The following is a 23745-nucleotide window of genomic DNA, read 5'->3' as shown; positions in this document are numbered from 1 at the left end:
TGTAGACACCAAAACTTGCCCTTCCCATGCTTGAAATTTCACGCTTATAGATTTATTCGGTTTAGTGTCCTTTGAATTTGAATTATTTCTGGAAGAGGGAACTTATAAATAACTTCCTTTGAAGTTGTGAGAAGCCTGGGGTTATCTTGGGTTCTCAGACCCTATACCAGTAGAGTAAAAAATTTTTTAAGTCCTTCATACTGAAAAGGTTTCTAGTCTGGGATGGCATAAATGTTAGTTGTCCCAGGATCAACCTAGATAAGTGAGGAGAGGCTTAACGCCTAGCATGAGCTTTAACTACAGCAATTCAAAGTCAAGTCAAGTCAAGTCAAGAAGTTATTTACCAAATGCTTCCTATGTGCTAAACCCTGCCCTAATTGTTGGAGGTATAAAGAAAACCAGTCCCTACTCTCTTCCAGGCTAATGGAGGGCTGGCAGACATAAGACATAAGAAAGCTTGTGATCTGCATCAGCCCAGTGTACCCAAATGCATGAAATCATTTATCTTTAAAATAATGGATTATAAGAATGCTTTTATGTAACTTTGTATCATTATCTCTTTTGATCCTTACCACAACTTTTATGAGATAGTAATAGTATAACTTTATGACTACTTTAATGAGATTGTATAACATAACTATGAATAAATATATTATCCTATTTTACAGGTGAGGAGGCTAAGGTATGTGTGTGTGTGTGTGGGGGGGGGGGCTGGTGGTGGTGATGGTGAAATGACCTAGCTAAAGGTCACACAGCTAGTAAGTGGGAGAGCCAGAACTCTGAGAATTTCTGAGTTTCATGATCTTTGTGGTATAGAATGCTTTGTCTCTCTCAGATTATTTTTCTGAGAACAAGATAGAAAAATGGAGAAAAAACCCCCTGAAGTTACTGGGTGTATGCTGGGGAAGGAATAAGAAAAGAGAAGTTGGTATTATGAAGAAAAATGGCTTATCTTTACAAACCTTAAGTGCAACAAGCACCAAAGAAGTACTAGTTGGTTGTTTTTTTTTTTCAATTTTAAAAACTTAATTCTGTGATTTAAACTCTACCAGGAACTCCTGCAGAGACCTAGACTAATTTACAATTTTGGAGTCTGTGGGCTCTGAGAGTTGTAACTTCGATGTGTTCACAGGGTTGGTATAACTCAGAGTCTCAACTTGAAGCCAAGCCTTGAAGGGTGGACAATGTGGCCACCCTTCTATCTGCTACTCCACACTGGTTCTCCAATATGAACTCTAATAATTACTGCTACACATTTTTGTGCAGGTCTAGGAAAGAGAAGGGAAAAGAGAGGTTAAGGAAGGGCAAAACTGTCTTGCTCAGTTCAAGCCCACTGGGTTATTTTGCCTGGGGCCTAGTTAATTTATTTGTTTTCCCTCCTGGACAAATTTAGAATCTCTTTCCTGAGAGTAATTAGGCTAAATGGCTGTTAAGATAGCCCAGGGCTTTTGGCCAAAGTGTGAGTGGGATTAAGGATAATCTGTAAATTTTTGGACTTTCTTCTGTGTGACCTAATGTCTTAAGAATTTGACCTGCCTATTTATGGAGGTTATAGAGTTGAAAGGAACCACTGGTGTTATCTGTCTACTCTTACCCCTTTATCTTGTGCCTGGCAAATAGTTATTATTCAATAAATGCTCTATTCAACTATTATCTTTCCCTCCCTCAATGACCAAATCTGGATCCATACCTTTGGGATGAGTGAATGGGAATTTGCAGGTGATAAATCCTTGTTTCCCTTTTTTGTAATGGCAGCTTTAAGCTTGAGTTTGTAAATGCAGCTCCTTAGAATGTCTAGTGCACTCAATTAGTAAAGATTTATTGAGTACCTACTATGTGCCACATTCTGTACTGACCTCTGGGGATACAAAAAGGGGCAAAAGATATTCCCTGCTCTCAAGGAGCTTAAAATCTAATGGGAGAGATAACATGCAAACTAATATATAAAGGAAAATGTCCACATACACACCATAGGGGTGGTGCCCTCCCTTTCCTTGTCTTGACCAAGAATATCTGCATAAGATTTTTTGGTCCTCCCTTCCTATCAGAAAGGAAGTCTGAATTACTATAGTATTAAGAGTAAATATGTTGATATTATACAATACTATAGGTATTATTTATAAATTCTGAGTGTCCAAACTTTTTCTGTGTTGTCTGCTGGCTTTCACATGTCATCTATGGATTGTGCAAAATCCTCCCAAATTCCCATTTAATTTCTTTTACCAACCTCTGTGATATGTCAAAATCGCAATGGGGAAAGTCAAGATTTGGAAGGGATAACTGTACAGGATAAATGGAACATAATTAATAAAGGGAAGGCACTGGAAATAAGAGGGGTTGGGAAAGGTTTCCTTAGAAGGTGGGGTTTTATCTGTGACTAAAAGGAAGTTATAGAGGTCAGTAGTCAGAGCAGAGAAGGGAGAGCATTCCAGGTATGATGGACCATCAGAGAAAATGCCTAGAGCTGAGAGATCCAATGTCTTGTTTGTGGAACTGCCAGGAGACCAGTGTCCCTGGAGTGAGTAGTACTGTCTGGGAGTAAGGTGTAAGAAGATTGGAAAGGTAGAAGAGGGCTAAGTTATGAAGAGCTTTGAATGCCAAACAATATTTTATATTTGAACCCGGAGGCAGTAGAGAGTCACTGGAGTTTATTGAGAAAGAGACAGAGAGACAGAGACAGAAGTAGAGAGAGAGGGAAGGTTGAACCTATGCTTTAGGAAAATCACTTGGACTTATGCTTTAGGACAATCACTTTGGTGGATGAATGGAGACTGGATTGGCCAGACACTTGAGACAGGCACACTGTGGAAAGGAAAATTCTTCATTTGGGCTTTCATCCTAATGAGGCAAAACTCAGGACAAAGAGAATTAAAAGAGTTTATCATGAGTAGGGCAAGGTAGCATCACATTGCCTTTGATGGGCAGTGAAACCCCTTCTGATTAAAAAATTCTCTGATTCTGTCCTTCCTAATATGTGGTACCCAGGGCTGAGTGCAATATTATAGATATGATTTGACCAGAGTTTTGACATTATACAGTTACCTCCCTCCTGGTCTGAGTTGCTATGCTTCTCAATATAGCTTAAAAGGGAATTAGTTGGGGTGTCTAGGTGGCACAGTGAATAGAGCACCAGCCCTGGAATCAGGAGAACCTGAGTTCAAATCCAGCCTCAGACACTTAACACTTACTAGCCATGTGACCTTGGGCAAGTCACTTAACCCCAATTGCCCTGCCTTCCCCCACGCCAAAAAAAAAATGAAATTAGTTTTTTTGACTGCTCTATTAGGCAGCCTTTTCCACTTTAATGTCAGGAACTATATCCTAATATAAAGCCTAAATTTGCTTCTTTGCAGCTCTTTCCCCTTCTTGTTCTGTCCTTTGGGACCAACCAGAAAAAGTCTTATTCTTGACAATGATTACCTATGTTAACATCCCTAGTTCCTTCAAAAACTCCTAAAAATATTGTTCTTGTTAAGTTGTTTTTCAACCCTGTCTAATTCTCTGTGACACCATTTGGGGTTTTCTTGGTAGAGATACTGGAGTGCTTTGCCATTTCCTTCTCCATTTAATTGGGGACTCAAATTCAAAGCAATCATTAAAAAAAAATGAAGACAATTGCCAACCCCAAATTCCTATTCAGTAATCCTGAATGTATATGTCTAGACTTTACTATTAGGATTGAGAGAGGTAATTTAGGACAAGTAGGTAGGACAGACACTACTACAATGATGTAGTGCCAATGCAATATTCATAGTGCCCATGATCACTATAAATATACCTGCATGGTGCTTGATCTCAAAATATGACAGACTCTCCATATATAAAACAGAAGCAAAACATTTATTCAGATACCAGAAAACCAAATCCCAAAATCAGTAAGCTGATTCCATCATAGTAGCAAAGAAGTTAATAAGCCATAACAGCACAGAGAGCCACAACATCTTTAGCCTTCCCACAAACCAATATTTTTATTCACAAGCCTGACTGGGAAACGTGTTCTCCTCCTCCCAGTCTAGCTCACTCTGACTCCCAGCTTCCTGTGGTTTCTACTCCACCCTTCAGTAAACTCCTCCCATCACAGGCTCTGTGTGATTACATTCAGTCAATTAGGGGGCAGAGCATATTTTCAAAGCAGGGAAGGTCTTCAAATTCCTTTAGGCTTATTAAGGGGCAGGGAAGATCTTCAAATTCCCATTCCTATTACAAATGGATAGAATGTTAGAGCTGCAGTCACAGTCAAGTAAGAAAGCATTTTAAAGGCACCAACCATGTGCCAAGTACTGTGCTAAAGTACTAGAGATATTTTTGTAGTGGCAAAAAGTTGGAAATTGAGGGTATGTTCATCAATTAGGGAATGACTGAACAAGCTGTGATTAATGAATGTAATGGAATACTATTGTGCAATGAGAAATGATGAGCAGGTAGATTTCAGAAAAACCTGGAAAGACTTATATGAACTGATGTTTAATGAAATGACTAGAACCAGTAGAACATTGTATGCAGTAACAGCAACACTGTGTAATGATCAACTATGAATGACTTAGCTCTTCTCAGCAATACAATGATCCAAGAAAATACTATCTGCTTCCAGAGAAAAAACTAATGGAGTCTGAATGCAAATTGAAGCATACTATTTTCACTTTATTTTTTTGTGTTTTTTTTCCCTTTTGGTCTGTTTTTTCTTTTATAACTATGACTAATATGGAAATATGTTTTACCTGAGTGCACATATATAACCTGTATCAAATTGCTTACTGTTTTAGGAAGAGGGGAGGGGAAGGAAGGAGGGGGAAAAATTTGGAACTGAAAATTTTATAAAAAATGAATGTTAAAATTTGCCTTTACATATAATTGGGGGAAAAGGACTATTTTTTTTAAAAAGTGCCAAAGAACAAAGAATGGCAAAAGACAGTTCTATTCTTTGAGTCCTGCCTCATCTGTGAGGTCATTTTCTTCAACTGAAAAATGAGAATGATAATAATAGCACCTATCTCACAAGGTGAGAGCACAAATGTAAAGTGATTTGCAAACCTTATCTATATAATGCTAACAGTAGTTATTTAAGGATCCAATTCAAGAACGATCATTGCTAACTTTGGAAAGAATGGTTTCAGTGGAATAATAAAGATAGTGGCCAGATTGTAAGTGGTTAAGAAGAGAGTAAGTGGAGAGAAAGTGGAGGCACTTACTAGAGAGGGCCTTTTCCAGGAGTTTGGCTACCGAGGGCAGAAAAGGTAAAGGATGATAATCATCAGGGATGGAAAGGGTCAAGTCAGGGTTTTTTCAGGATGGGGAAACTTAGGCATGTTTGCAATGGGAAATGAGCCAGAAGAGAGGAAGATATTGAAAATAAGTGAAAGTGGGGTATAGAAATCCATCTTGCCCTACTAGAAAGTTAGGGGACATGGGGGAGGATATAAGAGAGAACAGATTAGGGGAAGGGGTATTCAGTAGGCTTGGTATTTTGGGGGGGTATGGGAAAGACGGGGAGAAAACTAACTCAAAATCTTGTGGAAATGAATGTTGAAAACTAAAAATAAATTGGAAAAAAAGAAAAAAGGAAATAAGTGAAAAAGTGAGGATGACATAGGAGACAGTATGTTGGAGAAGACAGGATGGAATGGGATCTATTGAACAAAGTAGAGGGGTTGGTCTTGGTGAGGAGTAAGGCCACTTCATCATGTGAGATAGGAATGAAGGAAGAGAAAGTAGAAGAATGCACCTGAGCAAAATTAGATGATGAGGAAAAGAGGAAGTTTACTCACTGTAAATGGCCTCAAAATTTCTGTAAAGTATGAGGCAAGATTCTCATCTGAGAGATCTGGGGGAGGGGGTACCATGGGAAGTTTGAGGAGAGAAGGATGAAGGGAGTTAGAAGAGCTGCTGTGGAGAATGGGATCCTGGTTGAAGTTATGTGACATAAATTTGTAGTGTACCCAGTCAGAATGGTTGCATGATTTTCTACACCTTCATTGAGCTCTGCATGTGTAGGAGTAAAGGAAACAATGGGGAGTGATCCAGGGCTCACCCTTGACTGGGCAGTATGTTAAGGGGGGCTAGGGATTCAAGAGAGGAGGACATTACAGGGTTGAATGTTTTCACTAAGTCAAGATGGGAAGGAGAGAGTGGCTAGCACAGGGGAGATGACCTGGGAGAGAATTGAAGAGTAGAGGGACTAGAAGTCATGCTGTGTTTGAAGAGTCTGTGTGGCCTTGTTCAAGTGACTTTACCATAGTACTGTAGGCAACTCTTTGTGATTCCATAAGTTGAAGAGAACATACATGATTTCATGTTGGTAGAGTTTCATTATCTAGGAGTTCCCTACATCAATGAACTCATAAGTGCAATCCCTAACCTGCTTACCATGATGAACATTTCTAGAAATGTGTATGTGTGAGTGTGTGTGTGTGTGTGTGTGTGTATTTGTTGTTATTCAATCTTTCATGACCACATTTGGGATTTTCTTGGTAAAGATACTGGAATAGTTTGCCATTACCTTCTCCAGCTCATTTTATAGATGAGGAAACTGAGGGAAATAGGTTTAAGTGGCTTTCCCAGGGTCACACAGCTAGTGTTTGAGGTCAGATTTGAATTCAGGTAGATGAGTCTTCCTGACTCCAGGCCCAGCACTCTATCTGCTGCCCCACCTAACTGCTCCAGAACTATAAACATAGTAGTAGTTAGTAAGGATCCTGGTTTTCCCCCTGAGCTTAATTTTATGGAAAGGTTATAGTGGATCTTCATTATGAATAATAATATCTTTTGTTTTTAGTTAGTTCCCAGATAGGAAGGACTGTTAGTCTTTCTGGACTAAAGTACCCTTCCCTAAGCACTGCTTCCTTATATGTATTTCCCCAATTTAGAATGCAAACTCCTTGATGCTCAGGACTCTTTTGCTTTTATATTTGTATAAATACAATCAGTCAATAAACATTTATTAAATGTTTGTGTTAAGGGCTTGGGATACAAAGAAAAAAAAGACAATTTGATGCCCTGGAGGAGCTCAATCCAATGGGGAAAGCTGCACAGAAATAACCATGTATGATAAATAAATAAGATAAATTGGAAAAGAGAAGATATACTAGAAAAATTGGAAATGATCAATAGAAAGAAGATATTAGAATTAAGAGGGATCAGGAAAGGCTTCTAGTAAAAGGTGGGGTTTTAACTAGGACTTCAAGGATGCCAGGGAATCAAAGAGGCAGATAGGGAAGGAAAATATTCCAGGCATGGGGGACGGCAAGAGACAATGACAAGAATCAGGAGATGGAGAGTCTTGTTTGAGGAATAGTTAGGCGGCTAGTGTCACTGTATTAAAGAGTACTTGGGGGAGGAGATATGAGGAGTAAGAAGACTGGAAAGGTAGAAGGGAGGAGGCAGTTAATAAAGGTCTTTGAATACCAAACAGAAAGTTTCATATGTGATCTTGAGAGAGACAGGGAGCCATTGGAGCCTATTGTGTAGGGAGAGGTGGTGACATGGTTAGACTAGCACTTTAGGAAGATTACTTTAACAGTTGAGTGGAATGTGGACTGAAGTGGGGAGAGACATGGCAGGGACCATCAAAGCTATTGCAGTTGTCTAGGCATGAGGTTAGAAGGATCTGCATCAAGATGGCAGTGGCAGAAGAGGAGAAAAGGGGTTGTATGTGAGAGATGTTATGGAGGTAAAAATGACAAACCTTGATGACATATTCGATATGGGGAGGATAAGAAAATGAGGTGTTGAGGATGACACCTAGATTGTGAGCCTGGGTGACTGGGGGGATGGTGGCACCCTTTATAGCAACAGGGAAGTCTGGAAGTTGAAATAATGGTTTGTTAATGGGGTGCCCTAGTCCCTGGTGTTCACCTGGGGCACCTGGCCCTTCTCCATTAATAATCTTTTCAACTGCCCTTTCATTGTGACCCTCATTGTCTACATCTGGCCCCACCCTGGACCAGTACTCCTTAATTCTGTCTAGACCCCTTCTCTGTTACCTCTCAGTCACCCCAAGCTTTCGGCCACACTATAAAAAAGGTCAATCTTGTCTACCAAATTGCTCAGATTCCTTAAAGAGTCTAGCCCACTTGTTAATACAAGTGTCATAATAGTGCCGATTTTTAAAATCTGATCCACCTCAACTAGTGTTTTAATAAACCCTGCCTCTGACCCGTGTCTTTTGCCCTTGAATTTCGGGGTTCCCAGCACACATAGACTACAACAGGGAGAGTTTAGGGGGACACAAGTTCAGTTTTGGACATGTTGAGTTTAAGATGCCTGTGGGACATGAAATTCAAGGTGTGCAATATGCAGTTGAAGATGTTTGAAGGTTAGCAGATAGGTTAGGGTTAGACAAGTAATTTGAGAATCATTAGCAGAGATGTTAATTGAATCTGTTCAAGCTGTTGAAATCATTAAATGAAGTGGGTGGGACAAAGGGAGAAGAGAAGAAATCTCCGGACAGAGCCCTTCCTGGGACTCCTATGATTGGATGAAGATCAAAGGAGACACAGGCGGTTCAGAAGCTAAGGAGGAAAAAGCCAGGACAAAGAAGTGTCCTGAAAACCTAAAGAGATGAGAGTAACAAGGAGAAAGGGTGATCAACAGTGTCAAAGGCTGCAGAGAAGTCAAGAAGGATTAGAACTGTAGTAAAAAAACCCCATTAACTTTGGCAACTAAGAGATCGTTAGTAATTTTGGAAAGAGTAGTTTTGGTTGAATGTTGAGATCACAAACCAGACCATGAAGAGTTGAGAGGGAGAGGAGAGGAGTGCAGATGCCTTTTGTAGATGGCCTTCTCAAGGTGTTTCACCACAAATGTCAGAAGAGGCATGGGACAATGGCTAGCAGAGATGGACAGATCAAGGGAGGATTTTTTAAGGATTGTAGATAGTAGGGAAGCATCCTAGAGATCGAAAATGAGTATGAGAGTGGGGGTGATTGAGAGGGCAATATCTTGCAGAAGATGGGATGGAATGGGATTACTTGTGATCACAGAAGGGGTTTGACTTGGCAAGGAAAAGATCCATCTTTTCATGTGAGGTAGGGGTGAATTACAGTTTTTTGGCACATAGTAAGTGCTTAATAAATATTTTTCATTCATGAATAAATGAGTATTATATTTTGTCGAAAGCTTTATATGTCTGTATTGATGTGATCATGTTGTTTTTATTGTTTTTGTTATTAACACAGTCATCTTGAGCTCAACAAAATAAAACTCATTATCTTTCCCTCTGAAACCCACTCCTCTTTTAAACTTCTGTATTACTGTCTAGGGCAATATTATCTTCTCAGTCTCCCAAGTTTATGACCTCAGTGTCATCCTCAACTCCTCATTCTCACTCACCCTATGTATTCTACCAGCTGATAAATCTTGTCATTTCCATTTCCACAACATCTCTTCTATAAAGTCTTTGTCTTTCCATTCATACAGCCATCACCCTAGTTCAGGCCCTGATCTGTTTTGACTTGGACTATTGCAAAAGCTTTCTAATTGGTCTCCCTGCTACAAATTTCTCCATCCTTCAAGCCATCTGCCACATAGCCACCAAAGGGTTTTGACCATGTCATCCACCCTGCCTCCTTCAGTAATCTCAGGGAACTCCTAATTCTTTTTTTTTCTTTTTGGAGGGCAATTGGGGTTAAGTGACTTGCCCAAGGTCACACAGCTAGTAAGTGTTAAGTGTCTGAGGCTGGATTTGAACTCAGGTCCTCCTGACTCCAGGACTGGTGCTCTATTAACTGAGCCACCTAGCCGCCCCCTAATTCTTTCTAGGATCAAATATTAATTTGATTTGGCATTGAAAACTCTCCACAACCTGGCCCCTTCCTAATTTTCCCATCTTCTTGCACATTACTCTTCTCTATCTATTCTCTGGCCCATTCAGGCTGGCCTTACTTGTTGTTCCTTGCATAGGAACATGACCCTCCATGCCTGGAATTTGTGATCTCCTCATCTCTATCTCCTAGAATTTTTGGCTTCTTTAATGACTTAGTTCAAATACTACTTCTTCAAGAACCCTTTCCTGGCCCTTTCAGAAAGACTGGTGTCTTCCCTAGGGATACTTTTCATCTACTTTTTAAGTATTTTTATGTACCCATTTATATATGTTGTCTCCCTGTTAGAATGGAAGCTCCTTGAGGGTAGGTAGAATGGAAACTCCTTGATTTTTCTTTGTATCCCTAGTGCTTAGAATGTTGCCCTCAGCAAATTGTACATGTGTACTATGCATTTGCTGACTGATTAGTCTATTATATTTATATATATACTGATTAGTCTATTCTATTTATACGTTTTCATAAAACTGAACCATTCCTGATTTAGATCTAACCAGATCATAGTGAATAATCTTTTGAACATATTGTGGTAGCCTTTTTGCTAGTAATTTTTCAATGTTTTTGTATCAAGAAACCTTTCTGTCTAGGTCTTCCATCTGAATACAGTTATATATAATAGCCACCTAAAGGGCATATAAATGGGGCCCCAAATGTGTATTGTCTGTACTGTACTATACTTCCATGACTAGACATGAGCTTAGTCAACTTCCATTTCACACCCTCAACTAATATAATGCCCAAAGTCTGTGAGAAGTAGTTATTGAAGTGAAGAAATGAAGAAAATTGGCAGTCAGAAAACTTCAGTCCTAGCTCTCCCACTTACATAGTCTTGGGCAAATCATTTAAGCTCTTCAAGCCTCATTTTCTTATGTAAGATGAAGAGGTTAGACTATGGGATCCCCAAAGTTCCATCAAGCCTTTAATCCGTGTCCTTTGACACTAAGGAAATACCTCACAAGTCGACTGTCTCAATCAGTAGTACCCAACAGTCCCAAGGCATAGAGAACCAAGAGTAAAAGACAATATCCCTAAAAATCATCCCCTTAAGCACAAACTCTAAGCCATACTTTATGCTGGTTTTCCTATGGGCAGGTTGTGGCATGAATGTGGCATTAATGACCCGGGCCTAAGAAACATACCCCTTGGGAGAATGGGGAGGGACTGGGCTGTGAGTAGTCTAGAGTCAGGACACTGATCACTGTAGGATGTGTATTATTGATGTGTTGCTATATTAAAGTAAACTAAAGATGTATAAATGTGTGTAAGCTGCAAGATTATGATCCATAACAAAAGGCAATTGAGGCAGAACTCTCTGATCATGATCAATTTATTAGGGAGATGGGTAGTCCCTAAACGATTGGATCCAAGACCTTCCTCTTGGTCAAGGTTCCCTTTGCTCATCAGCTGGTTTGTGCACCTTGGGAGGACCTTAAAAGCTACTACAGGTTCATGATTGGTCATCTTCAGAAGTAGAGCTCCTATGATTGGCTAAGGAAGATATCCATCAATTACCAGTCTACTGTCAGTAGTGTTCGTGGGCTTTCCCCAGGCCTTAAGGCTTTGTCAGCAGTGTCTTGGAGCTTCTACTTGTTGGGGATATTCTGAAGCTACAGCTGGGAGAATGTTTACAACAAAGGCAGCAGTGGTTTTTCTTTTTTTTTTTCTTTTTGGAGGGCAATTGGGATTAAGTGACTTGCCCAAGGTCACATGGCTAGCGTGTGTGTGTGTGTGTGTGTGTGTGTGTGTGTGTGTGTGTGTGTGTTAAGTATCTGAGGTCGGATCTGAACTCAGGTCCTCCTGACTCCAGAGCCTGCACTCTACTCACTTCGAGACCTAGCACAGTTCTCTCATGGGGGGTGGGAGGGGTGGAATAGTGCTAATACAGCCAATTCCTAATACAAGTTAATATAAGTCCTTACATCAGTACTAACTAATGCAATATAAATCTATGTAATAAAGTATTGAGCTATCCTATAAATCAAATAGAAGTAATATTATCATCAATACATGGTGGGCTAATTAATTTTAACTCTGATTCTTATGCATTAACTAAAGCAAACTTAACTCCAGTCTGTGTAACTCATTAATACTCACTGGTAACTCAGTAAATCATAATGAACTGAGTAAATACTGATTAAATCAAGTAGGGATATTGAAATTAGTCATGCATATGTAATTAATGCATTGCTTCATTTCCATGCTTTTCTTGCTGAAAGGGAGGGAATAAAATATTTTTCTCTGAAGTGCAGAATTTGGAGGTGGAAAGGGACAGATAAAACCCATTCTTCTTGTTAAAGGCTAAGCATCGTGACTGCTTATCTCTGTGAAGTATAATAGCCTTTAGACAATCCAGTACAATTCTTTTTGCTTTTTATGTCCTATTACCTTTGGGAAATCTCTCTTGCTATTCTTTCTATTATAGCTGATACCTGTGGTACAAGCTTGTGGGTATACATAGGTCATTTTCTCCCCCCTCCTTCCTTTTCAGTTTGGATTAGATTTATAAAACTCCAGGCAAATGTATTCCTATTAAAATTTGTTTTGACATCTGCTATTTTTATATTACCTGCATTTTCAAATATATTTTTTCCCCTTCCTTTAACCAGCAAGTTATTCCCTATTAACAAGGAATAAAAAGCAAAGAGTGGGACAATGCAATTAAATACAAGTGTGTCAACTCAATATAACATAAAGAACTTCTGACATGGTCTTTACCCCCTTCCCGCCCATTACATTAATGTGCCACAATTAGTTTGCTGTAGCCTATTACTTAATTGATGGTTATTTCCTTTGTTTTCAGTTATTTGCTACCACACGAAGTGTTGCTATGACTATTTTGGTGTATATGGTATCTTAAACCTCCTTGGGCTACATGACTAGAAATAGGATCTTTGGATCAAAGGGTACAGATATTTTACTCACTTTTTAAAAAGGGATAATTCTGAATTGCTTTTCAGAATATTTAGACCAATTCATAGTTTCACTAACTTTTTATTAGTGAGTCTCACTTACTATAACCCCTCAACATTAATCGTTTCTATCTTTTGCACTTACCAATATGCTGGGTATGTGTTGAAATCTCAGAGTTCTTTTATTATTCTTTTGGTTTAATAGTTCACATTTTTTTCATTTGAGAACTATTTGTTCATGTCCTTTAACAATATATTCATTGGTGTTATATATTTCTGATCATTAGCTAAGTATATCCTTGCCAGGGCAAACTTCTCTATACTGGCACAAGTGACCTGATTCCATTCTATTTTCTCTATCAGTCTGTCTTTTAATACTTACTCTCTCACTCATCTTCAGTTTCTTCCTGTCTACTGGCTGCTTTCCTATTGCCTACAAACCTCCCCATGTCTCTCCTATTCTCATTTGATTGGCTCATCCCTGTTAATTATTATCCTATACCTCTTCTACTTTTTGTGGCTAACCTTCTTGAAAAGGCAGTCTACAAAGACCTGTCTTCACTTCCTTTCCTCCTGTTCTCTTAACTCTCTGCAATCTCAAATTGTTCATTTTTAAAATACTTATACTATAAGTTCTTCTGGTTCTGCTCATGCCACTCTGCATCAGTTCATTTAAGTCTTCCCATGTCTTTTTTTGAAATCATCCATTTCCTTATTTCTTACAGCACAATAGTATTCCGTCACATTTATATATCTTATTTAGTCTTTCCTTAATGGAAGGATACCCCTTAGTATCCAGTATTTGGGTTATTTTTGCCACCATATAAAGAGCTGCTATGACTATATTTGTAAATAAAGAACCTTTTCTTCTTTCTTCAATCTCTTTTGGGTAAAGGTCTAGCAATGTTATTGCTGGATCAAAGGGCATGCACTATTTAGTAACTCTTCGTGTATTTTTCCATATTGCTTTCTAGAATCAACTAATAGTGAGTGCTTCAATATGCCTATTTTCCTATGGCTCCTCAAACATTTATCATTTTTCTTTTTTGTTGTCTTTGACACTCTGATGGGCATGAAATAGATTCTCAGAATTGCTTTAATTTGAATTTCTCTGTTTAGTAGTCATTTGAAATACTTTTTCATGTCTCTAGTTAGCCTGGATTTCTTCCCTTGAGAACTGCCTGTACATATTCTTAAATCATTTATCAGTTGGGGAATGGCTCTTCTAAATTCAAATCAGTTCCTTTTACACATTAGAAATAAGACATTTATCAGAGAAATTTGTTGCAAAGGTTTTTTTTTTTTTCTCCAGTTAACTTTCCCTTTTAATTTTTACTATATTGAATTTTTTGGGTGCAAAATCTTAAATTTTATGTTACTAAAATTTTATATCTTATCTTCTGAGATTCTCTATTATTTATTTCATTGTGAACTTTTTCTCTATCTATAGATCTGATAGGTAACTTTTTCTAATTGGACAGATAGGTGGCATGGTAAATAGAGTGCTTGGGCCTGAAATCAGGAAGACTCATCTTTGTGAGTTCAAAATTGACCTTAGAAACTTACTAGCTGTGTGACCCTGGGCAAGTCACTTAACCCTGTTTGCTTCCCTTTCCTCCTCTGTAAAATGATCTAGAGAAGGAAGTGGCATAACCACTCCAGTATCTTTGCCAAGAAAACCCCAAATAGGGTCATGAAGATCGAACACAACTCCATTTGGAGCCTGCTTGGTATATAGTATGGGGTGTTGGTCTAAACCTCATTTCTACCATTCCACTGTCCAGTTTTCCCAGCAGTTTTTGTCACATGGTGAGTTCTTCCTTATACCGCCCTCCCATCCCCCACCCCCAGCTTTGCTGTATCCTGGGGCTTGTTGCAATCAGTAAGTCACCCACAAAGAATTTCTGGAGAACGTCACCATCTCCAGATCATTCCTTCTTGACCTGAACTCTGTGCTGGATCTCCTCCACTACAAAGGCATTTTACTATGCACACACCTCCCCATTTCATGCTTAATTGAGTGGTCATTATCATTGAACAAGGTTATTTCTATGATGTATCATCCTAGGATTTCTGAATGATTTTGAGGTGTGGGCAGGAGGTGACATCCTATAAAAGGGCTTGTGATGTAGCACTTTATTCTATGGAATCAGTGTGTTCACTAACATTTTTTAAGTACGTGTTAATAGCCAGGCACTGGTCTATGATATGGGAATTCAAAGATGGGCAAATATAGAATCAATACAGAATAAGCACAATGGGATCTTATATTGGCTGCATCTGTCATTTAATTGAGAGATGAACAAATGAAAATGTATTCATTGCTTACCAGGTACAAAGCACTGTTTGAAGTGCTGAGATTACCAACAGAAAAGCAAAATTGTCTTCGTTCTCAAGGACATGATAAGAATGTAACATGAGGAGACAATGCATATAGGAAGTTTTAGCTCTAAGTCAGATGGAAAGGTTCCATGGCCTTTAGAGTACTGTGGTGAAGATGGGAATGGATCTTCTTTGATATCATTCCTGATGTGGGATCTGGACCCCTGAGCTTTCCCATACCTTTTAGCAGCCCAGATCCCTGGCATTCTCCTGAGGCATCTATTGTGGTTTGGGGTGCTGGGAACCCTGAAATGCAAAGGTACAGAGGGGTCTGCCTAGAAAGAATTCAACCACTCAAGCTTCTTTTAGTCAAAGTAGTGATATTTTATTATAACGCCAGTTAGGTGGGTGAGATTACTAATGAATCTGTGCGATTAAATGGTGTAAGATTGGTACTTTTACACAGAAAAAGGGGAAAAGAGTGAGAAGATCTGGATGGAATTAAGGAGTGGCAAGTACCCTGGGATGGGCCAGGTGCAGACAATGAAAGGAGTTAAGTAGCCCAGGGTTGGTGGGCCATAATAAAAAGACAGTTAAAAGAATTACTGGGATGGGCTGGAAGCCTCAGGTGAATGCCAAGGATGTCTGCTGTTGAAATGTATGGGAAAGTGTTCCGGGATCCAGATCCCCTATCAATTACTACTAAAAATCAGATCTGTTTCTGTTGTTGAACTATCTGCTTGTGCCTAGAACTTTGGTGGCCAGAACATTATTTTCTGATTCTTCAGAAGTTGTGGCTATTGAGGAGGTCATCTCCATGGGGCATTTTGTGTGTGTGTGTGTGTGTGTGTGTGAACAGCTCCAATCTCTATCTTTGAAGCTTCTCATCGGAGTAAGAAATATTGCACATGATCAACATGTATTGTTGGGGGGGGAGGGACAGGGAAATCACCTTCTTAGTAATTACAGCCTTGGGGTGGCTAGGTAGCACAGTGACTAGAGCACCAGCCCTGGAGTCAGGAGGACCTGAGTTCAAATTTGGCCTCAGGCACTTAGCACTTACTAGTCCTGTGATCTTGGGCAAGTCACTTAACCCCAATTGCCCTCCCCTCCCCATCCAAAAAGCAAAAAAAAAAAAAAATTACAGCCTGGTGGGGGAGCATGTAAGGAAGAAAGGGGTATACTCTCCCAGGGGTATAGTCCTCCAGACTAGGGTCAAAGTATACAGGACTTTGATCCTCTACCCCTATCCCCAAACTAACCTGACTTCAGCCCACTGAGGGAGGGGGAGAGAGAGAAATGGATGCCTCCCCCCAGTCCTGGGCTATCTCCCCAGTACTCTCATACATGGGAGTGGGCTGGGGGCCCCCATCTTTCCCTCATTCAATCCTGCCCTCATGAGCCATTTTTTATAGAGTAAAAAGATTTGAAAGGTAACAAATTTCAAGTTGTGTACAGGGGCTTCGTGGGACCCAGAGCCACCCACCTGTTCTTCACTGCTTCCCCACTAGTCCCCAGGGAAGGAAGCAATGGGAGGAGGGGACTTTATTCCTCCTTTCACTGGGGGGAGATTTAATGTTCAGGGCTACCCGCCCTCCCCACACCACACAGCTGCCTGGCCCCTATGCCTCCATGCTCAAGGCCAATTCAAGGCCATCCGTCTTTTCAGTGGAATGCTTACTCCCTAGCAGATACCTCACTGCCCTCTGGAAAAGGTCCAGGGGTTGGAAGGGAAGGCTGGGTGACTCCATCACAGCTGGATTCACTGTGTGCTGGTTCTGAGGGTTGGGGAGGGTCAGCTTGAGGGAATAGAGGACTCTGAAGAGTCCAGAATAGATGGTGAGTCAGGGCCCACAGTGGGGGGTGGGGGAGCAGCTCCTACACAGGCTGGTGGAGGCCAGGGTTCAGAGGCCTTCCTCCTACCTCCAGGGAACTGTTCTGTGGATGTGGTCAGATGTACCATCTTCTGTTAGACCTCTCTGGTCTTCAGCTGGAGACATACTTTGGAGGGAAACATGTCCATGTAGTGGGCCTGGAACACTGCCATGGCCGGGACTAAGAGGAAGAAGCCATGGTTCTGGAGTAGCTGCATGATTAGAACCCACCGATAGTCAAGGGTGTGTCCCAGGGACGATTGGGGCACCTTCTCCCAGCATGTCCTCTCTTTCCATGTCATTCCGGTCCAAGGGGAAGATGTTGCCTTCACACTTGACTCTTTGCCATGTTGGGCTCAGAGATGCAACTCGAATGAGGCCTCATTTTGCATTTGGGGGAGGTAAGGCCCTCTGGGGTTGAGTGTAGGTCTGTGGCGCTCTTCCTCTTCTTTGGGTAGGAGTCCAGGATGGCTGGATGGGAGGGGATGGTGGAAGTAGGCGGTCAGTGACTTTAGGGTGGGTGAGTGCAGCACCTTCTCTGTTTGGAATTGTCCCAGCTCCCCAAAGTCTACCTAGGAGAGTTCCTTGTCATCCGCCTAATCGAAAGTGTTTAGGGGAGGCTGAACCTGGGGTGGCTCTCCTGGGGCTGGGGGTGGGTGGGGAGGCATCCGCAGGCGTCTGGGGCACCCTGTGCTATACCCAAGTAAAGAGCTTTCTCACAAAAAAAAAGAAAAAAGAAAAAGAAATGAATCATGGTAGAAAGCAAGAGGACAAAGCAGAAGAGGAAGACTCAAAAAGAAGGAAAAGGAAGACTAGAATAGAAAAAATGTTGGTAAGATAATGTCGATGTTAGGGCATTGATGAGGTGAGGAGGTTTACTCTTCTCCTTCATCCCCAGGAGAGTTAACCATAAAGCCTGGCTAGCAAGCAAAAAACCAAATGCCTGAAGATCAAGAACTACGACAAACTACTACAGCCACTTGCATCAAATTAACAATGGTGCCATGGCCCAATAGATGTTACCTATGTTTAGAGGGTAGGCTGGTCTCTCCCAGAAGAGCAGTTACTCTCCAGGTAAAAAAGGACAAAAACTCTATAATGTGAAAATTTAGAAGAAAAAGAATCTGAAGAGGCAGAGTTATGTTCTTGAGTTGTTTTCACTCCCGTCCAGCTCTCCATGACCCTTTTGGGGTTTTCTTGGCAAAAACACTGGAGTAGTTTGCCACTTCCTTCTCTCAGCTCCTGTCACAGATGAGGAACTTGGGTATAGCACAGGGTGCCCCAGACTCCTGTGGATGCCTCCCCACCCCACCCCACCCCCAGCCCCAGGGGAGCCACCCCAGGGCTGCCGGTCTTTGGTACAATAAATAGAAAACAAAGGGGCCAGCAGGGCAGAGGAGCCAGTCCATGGGGGGACAAGGGGGAGCAGCGGTCATACCCCCTCCTCTTCTCAGCCTCAGCCCCCAGTCAGGTCAGTGAAGTTCCCCCCTCCCCATCCCCCACTGGGTAGCAGCAATTTCCAGTTGAGAGGGGAGGGCTGGGGGAGGGAAGGCATGAGTCCAGGGCCCCCAAGGGTAAAGGGGTATGGCTTCGGGGCCCCAGGGGGGCAGGGGATCATGAGCTGGAAGCCGTACTCTGGGGGACACCGCAGAGGCCCAGGGCGGGGCCTAGGGCCGGGTCCTCAAGTGGGGTTATTGGTGGCCGGCCCCCACCCCTGGGGCCACCCCACCCTGTGGTCTGAGTGTCTGTGTGCTGGAGAGGGGGAGGGAGGCAGAGTGGGGCACAGTCCTGTGGGGTGGGCGGAGGCAGCAGGGGGCCACCTCCAAGGCTCACATCCATTAGCTCAGGGGGAGGTGGTGATAAGGATGAAGAAGAGCCAGCCTGGGCCGGAGGCTGGCTACTGGCCCCATGGAAGGAGGAGGAAGAGGAGGCTGATGCTGGGCCAGGCTTGTGGGCCACATCTCCCCCTGCCCAAGGGCGCAGCGGCTGGGAAGGTGGGACCTGGGGACTGTGCATCTCACAGGACATCACTAGGGGCCCCGGGCCCCCACAGTAGCAGTTGCTGTAGTGATAACTCTGGTTGTCATTGGATGATCCTCTTGAGCCACCAGAGCTGGAGACGGAGCTGGCCGCACTGGAGTAGTGGGAGGCATCAGGGGCTGGAGAAGGTGAGGTGGAGGTGTTGCTCCCCAAGGACCCCGTGTTGGTCGCCTCATCGGCCATGCCATGCTGCAGGGCACCCAGGGGGCTGACCCGGGCGGCCGGCTCATACTCCAGCATGTGCAGCATCAGGTCCTGGAAGTGGAGGTAGTCGGCCGTGCTATGGCCTGGCTCACCTGCCCGCTGGCCCCTGGGGGCCTCCTGTCTGCACACCTAGCACTTCCTGCAGCCGCGGTGTACCGGGGCCCTGGTACTCCTTCCTGAGGTCTTTGTTCCTCCAGAGGGTCCAGCCTCCTGCAGGCAAAGGGTCTGAGTACTTCCTAGCTTTGGGGGCCTGTTCCAGCATGGGAGCTGGGAACAGTCCCAGCACTTCCACAGTCCTGTTCATCTGGTCCACCTCATTTAGAACCACTGAAGAGGGTCTCTCCTGTGTGCATCTCCACAAGGATACAGCCTAAAGACCACATGTTGATGGCCAGATCGTACGGTGTCCCCAGGAGTACCTCAGGGGAGGTATAGAAGCGGCTTTGGATGTACTGATAGATCTGCTGGCCCAGCTGACAGGAGCTGCCCAAGTCCACGATTTTGATGGCGCTGAGCTTGAGGCTGCACAGCAGGATGTTCTCAGGCTTGAGGTCGCAGTGGATGATGCTGAGCTGGGGGGGTGGCCAGGAAGAGCAGGGAGGGCAGAGCTGTGGGGCCAGCTTCTAGGTCAGGTTCAGCGAGACGCCCCGGAAGTGGGGGTTGCGCAGAAGGTCGTACAGATTGTAGGAGAGGAGCTGCAAGACCAGGCACAGGTGGTTCTGGAACATGAAGTGTCCTTTCAAAGGCACAATGTAGTCCTTCTCCGCATTGTGCTGGTTCTTCAGCTCAAGCAGCCGCAGCTCGATCTGCGCCTGGTTCGGAAATGCCTTCTTGTTCTTAATGATCTTCATGGCCGCCAGCTCCAGGGCCTGGTGGTCATAGGCCTTCACTACCTGCCCAAAGGAGCCCTTCCTGATAAGCGAGTCCATCTCATAGTGCTACAGCCACCCGGTTCCTCGCTTCGCACAATATAGTCGTGGTTGTCATCGTAGCTGTGGTTCAGAACCTTCCTCTCTTTTCTAGTGCTTGTGTCCTCTGGGGGTCCCTGCTGGCCCTGACGCTTCTTCTTGGCGTAGTACACCCCATTAATGGAGTAGTTTGCCACTTCCTTCTCTCAGCTCCTGTCACAGATGAGGAACTTGGGTATAGCACAGGGTGCCCCAGACTCCTGTGGATGCCTCCCCACCCCACCCCCAGCCCCAGGGGAGCCATCCCAGGGCTGCCGGTCTTTGGTACAATAAATAGAAAACAAAGGGGCCAGCAGGGCAGAGGAGCCGGTCCATGGGGGGACAAGGGGGAGCAGCGGTCATACCCCCTCCTCTTCTCAGCCTCAGCCCCCAGTCAGGTCAGTGAAGTTCCCCCCTCCCCAGTGGGGCGGAGGTGGCATCCCGAAAGGCCAGAGGGACCATGATTCATTTCCCTCCACCCTCTTTTCTCCTTCTTCTCCCCTTACTCCATCTCTTCCTTCTTCCTACTATCTTTTTTTCTTTCTATTTTGTTCCTTTTCTTTTAGCTCTAGATAGAAGTAGAGAAAGTCTCTCTCTGAGAGTTAAGGCGGTTTTTAGGAAAGCTTTTGGTCCATGATAATTTATTAGAATGGGCTATTGGGGTGTATAGTATGAGGTATTTCATTCTAAAGTGACTCTTTGAGGTCAGGGACCATATTTTGCCCTTTGTATCCCCTCAGCACCTTGTACAGTCAGCGCCTTGCTTAAAGAAAACTTTTAATAAATGTGTTTACTGATTGAACATAAAGTGGTCAGAGAAATGAATATCACCACAATTCAGAGGTTTCACTAGCAAATTGGCCAAAGTTGATAATTGGGGGAGGGATTGTCCAAAACATAGAACAAAGTCTAATAAAGGATTGTCGAGGAATCATTTAAAGAGTAAGTCATAATAAACTGAAAAGTTACAAAGTCTCTGGAGAATCTTTTAGTTTGGAATGAGCTACAAAAATATGCTTTACAGGGGCTTTACTCTTTTCAGTGAATGAAATACTGCCCAATAGTTTTTTCTAGCTATGCTGTAATGCCCTCTGCTGGACAGCTCCAGAAGTGATAGGCACAGAACAGACGTACTATTGGCTCTTTTCTACTTAGCCACCAAGAGAGGGCTACCTTCCCCCACCTCTAGGGAGGGGAAGAAAGATGAATTGCCCTGGGCTGCTTAATATTTTTAAAAAAAATTTGTTGCCTACCTCGGACTATCACATCTTTTCCCTTCTTGAAGGGAGATTGTCTATTTCCTTGTGGAGGAAATGCCTTGAACTACAAAGAAGATCACTAATTCAATAAGGACTGAGTTTCCCATAAAGGCTAAGCATCCTACCTATATACTTGGGAAAATACCACAGGATAAAGCACTGTGCTATTGTCCCCCCAAACAGACCATGGGCTCCTTCAGGGTAGGAACCATGCATTGTATGTCTTTGTATTACCCACAGCACTTATCACAGCGTGGAACACATAGTAGGTATTATTAAATGAATGAAAGAATAAATAAATTAGTGAATTAAGAGAACTTAAGGTATTGTCTTAGCAGAAGATGTCTTTTTTTTTTAAAGAAGGAAGAAGTGATTAGATTGACTATAAAATGTCAGACATAGAAGGTTACTTATAGATTGAATTCACCACTTTAAAATTTATTGATGTTCTTCTTAAAATTAATTATAGACACCTTTTTTTAGATTCAATGTAACAATTTTTACATTTCAATTGAGTGGAAGGTATGAGTAAAAAGTCTTTACATTTTATAATGGAAATGCATCTCAAATATTCATTATTGTAAAGCTGTATACATATTTCTAATGACTGATGAGTTCAATGATGAAATAAATATTTAATTAGTCTTTGACAAAAACTAAACATAGTGTCACTTCACTATAGAAGATAATTTACCTTACAGATTATTATTTATTTCCTCCAATCCAATTTCAAGAAAGAATACGGTGTGGGGTGTGTGTGCAGGGGGAGCGGCTAGGTGGCACAGTGAATAAAGAGCACCAGCCCTGGATTCTAGAGGCTCTGAGTTCAAATCTGGCCTCAGACACTTACTAGCCATGTGACCCTGGGCAAGTCACTTAACCCGAGTTGCCCTGCCTTCTCCCCTCCAAGAAAAAAAAAAGCAAAAAAATAAAAGAAAGAATAGGTAAGTATAAATGCATACAAAAATTCTTATGAATACTCTATTGAACTAAATATATAAAATTCAACTTTATAGCAAGATATCAAATTTGAGAATTTTATTTCTGGATTGTGCAGATATTGCTAAGTTTGCTGATTACTCATATAGAGCCCCAAAATGTAGGGGAACCCTAAAATATAGCACAAGAACTTTTGCAAACTGATTTCAGTGGTCTAATTTGTACAGAAATGTTTCTACTGGATTCATAAAATGAACTTTAGAAGGAGAGACTTATCACTTGGTCAACTGTTTGACCATCTGTAACTCTTCAATAGGCTCCTAATTTTGATAAATTTTGAAAAGTTTTTGAGGTCAGTTAGGATTCATATTATCTCGAGACTGGATTTTTGTTTCTGTTAATGATCACATCAGTTTTGAAAAGGGAATACTATATGAACATGTAGGCTGCTCCAAGCTCACAAATTCCCCTAAACTCACAAAAATGTCAGTTTTTTTTTTCCATATGTTTCTTTTTCAACATGAGTTGTAAAAGGTTCATGATTGTGACTCTTGGGGTGGCAGCCTGCTTTATAAGAGAGATTTTCTAAAGGTCAGTACTCTGATGTTCTTTAAAAAAAATATCACTGACTTTCCCAAAGATTCTCTCCCTCCTGATCCCACCCTTCTTTTAACATAGAAGTAGAGTCAAACAAATAAAACAGCATATCAACCAAGTCTAAACGTGTATGTCTGATTCCACACCTATAATCAGTCTATTCTTTGTGGAGGGGCATCAAGATGCCATACTAGATAGAGTCTTGGTCTTGGAGTCAGGGAGATCTAGATTCAAATTCTCTTTCAGACACATTTTATAATCTGAGCAAGTCACTGCTCTGGCAAAAGCTATACTGACAGTCTTAAGAAATCTCATCAATACAGTGACCAATCATTACTTTATAGGATTGATGATGAAACATTTTGATGGAAAGATAAGGATCATAGAGACTGATGAGTCCAACCCACTCATTTTACAGATTAGTAAATTGAGGCACAGAGAGGTTTAATGATGTACTTGTCTAGGAGAATTTTCTTGACTCTTAAGGTATTGCTTTCTCTTGCTGCTTCAAACTGACATTTTATTTTATGTTATGTTATGTTATTCATTCATTCATCCATTCATGCATTCATTTATGCTTTTTGGAGGGCAATTGGAGTTAAGCAACTTGCCCAAGGTAACACAGCAAGTAAGTGTCAAATGTCTGAGACTGGATTTGAACTCAGGTCCTCCTGACTCCAGGGTCAGTGCTCTATTCACTGTGCCACCTAGTCACCCCTAAACTGACATTATATTAGGAAGTACTGGCACATTTTAGCAATTCAATTTTCAGGTAGTCAGTAAGCATTTATTAAACTCCTACTGTGTGCCAGGCACTATGCTAAGTTCTAGGGCTA

The 23745-nt window shown here is 42.0% G+C and overlaps 2 pseudogenes; both read right to left on the bottom strand.

The window, feature by feature from the left end:
* Positions 1–17225, bottom strand: part of LOC138170276 (eukaryotic translation initiation factor 4B pseudogene) — a 45806-nt pseudogene extending 28581 nt beyond the window's left edge.
* A 1312-nt stretch (positions 17226–18537) lies between these two features.
* Positions 18538–20576, bottom strand: LOC138170275 (dual specificity tyrosine-phosphorylation-regulated kinase 1B pseudogene; annotated as a pseudogene).
* Between the last annotated feature and the right edge of the window lie 3169 nt (positions 20577–23745).

The sequence above is a fragment of the Petaurus breviceps genome, unplaced genomic scaffold, assembly GCF_028583685.1.
Source record: "Petaurus breviceps papuanus isolate PSGF00001 unplaced genomic scaffold, PetGlider_PUasm1.0 38, whole genome shotgun sequence".
In the NCBI taxonomy this organism is placed as follows: Eukaryota; Metazoa; Chordata; class Mammalia; order Diprotodontia; family Petauridae; genus Petaurus; species Petaurus breviceps.
The sequence above is the reverse complement of the archived record's forward strand: the minus strand, read 5'-3'. Positions and strand labels throughout refer to the sequence as shown.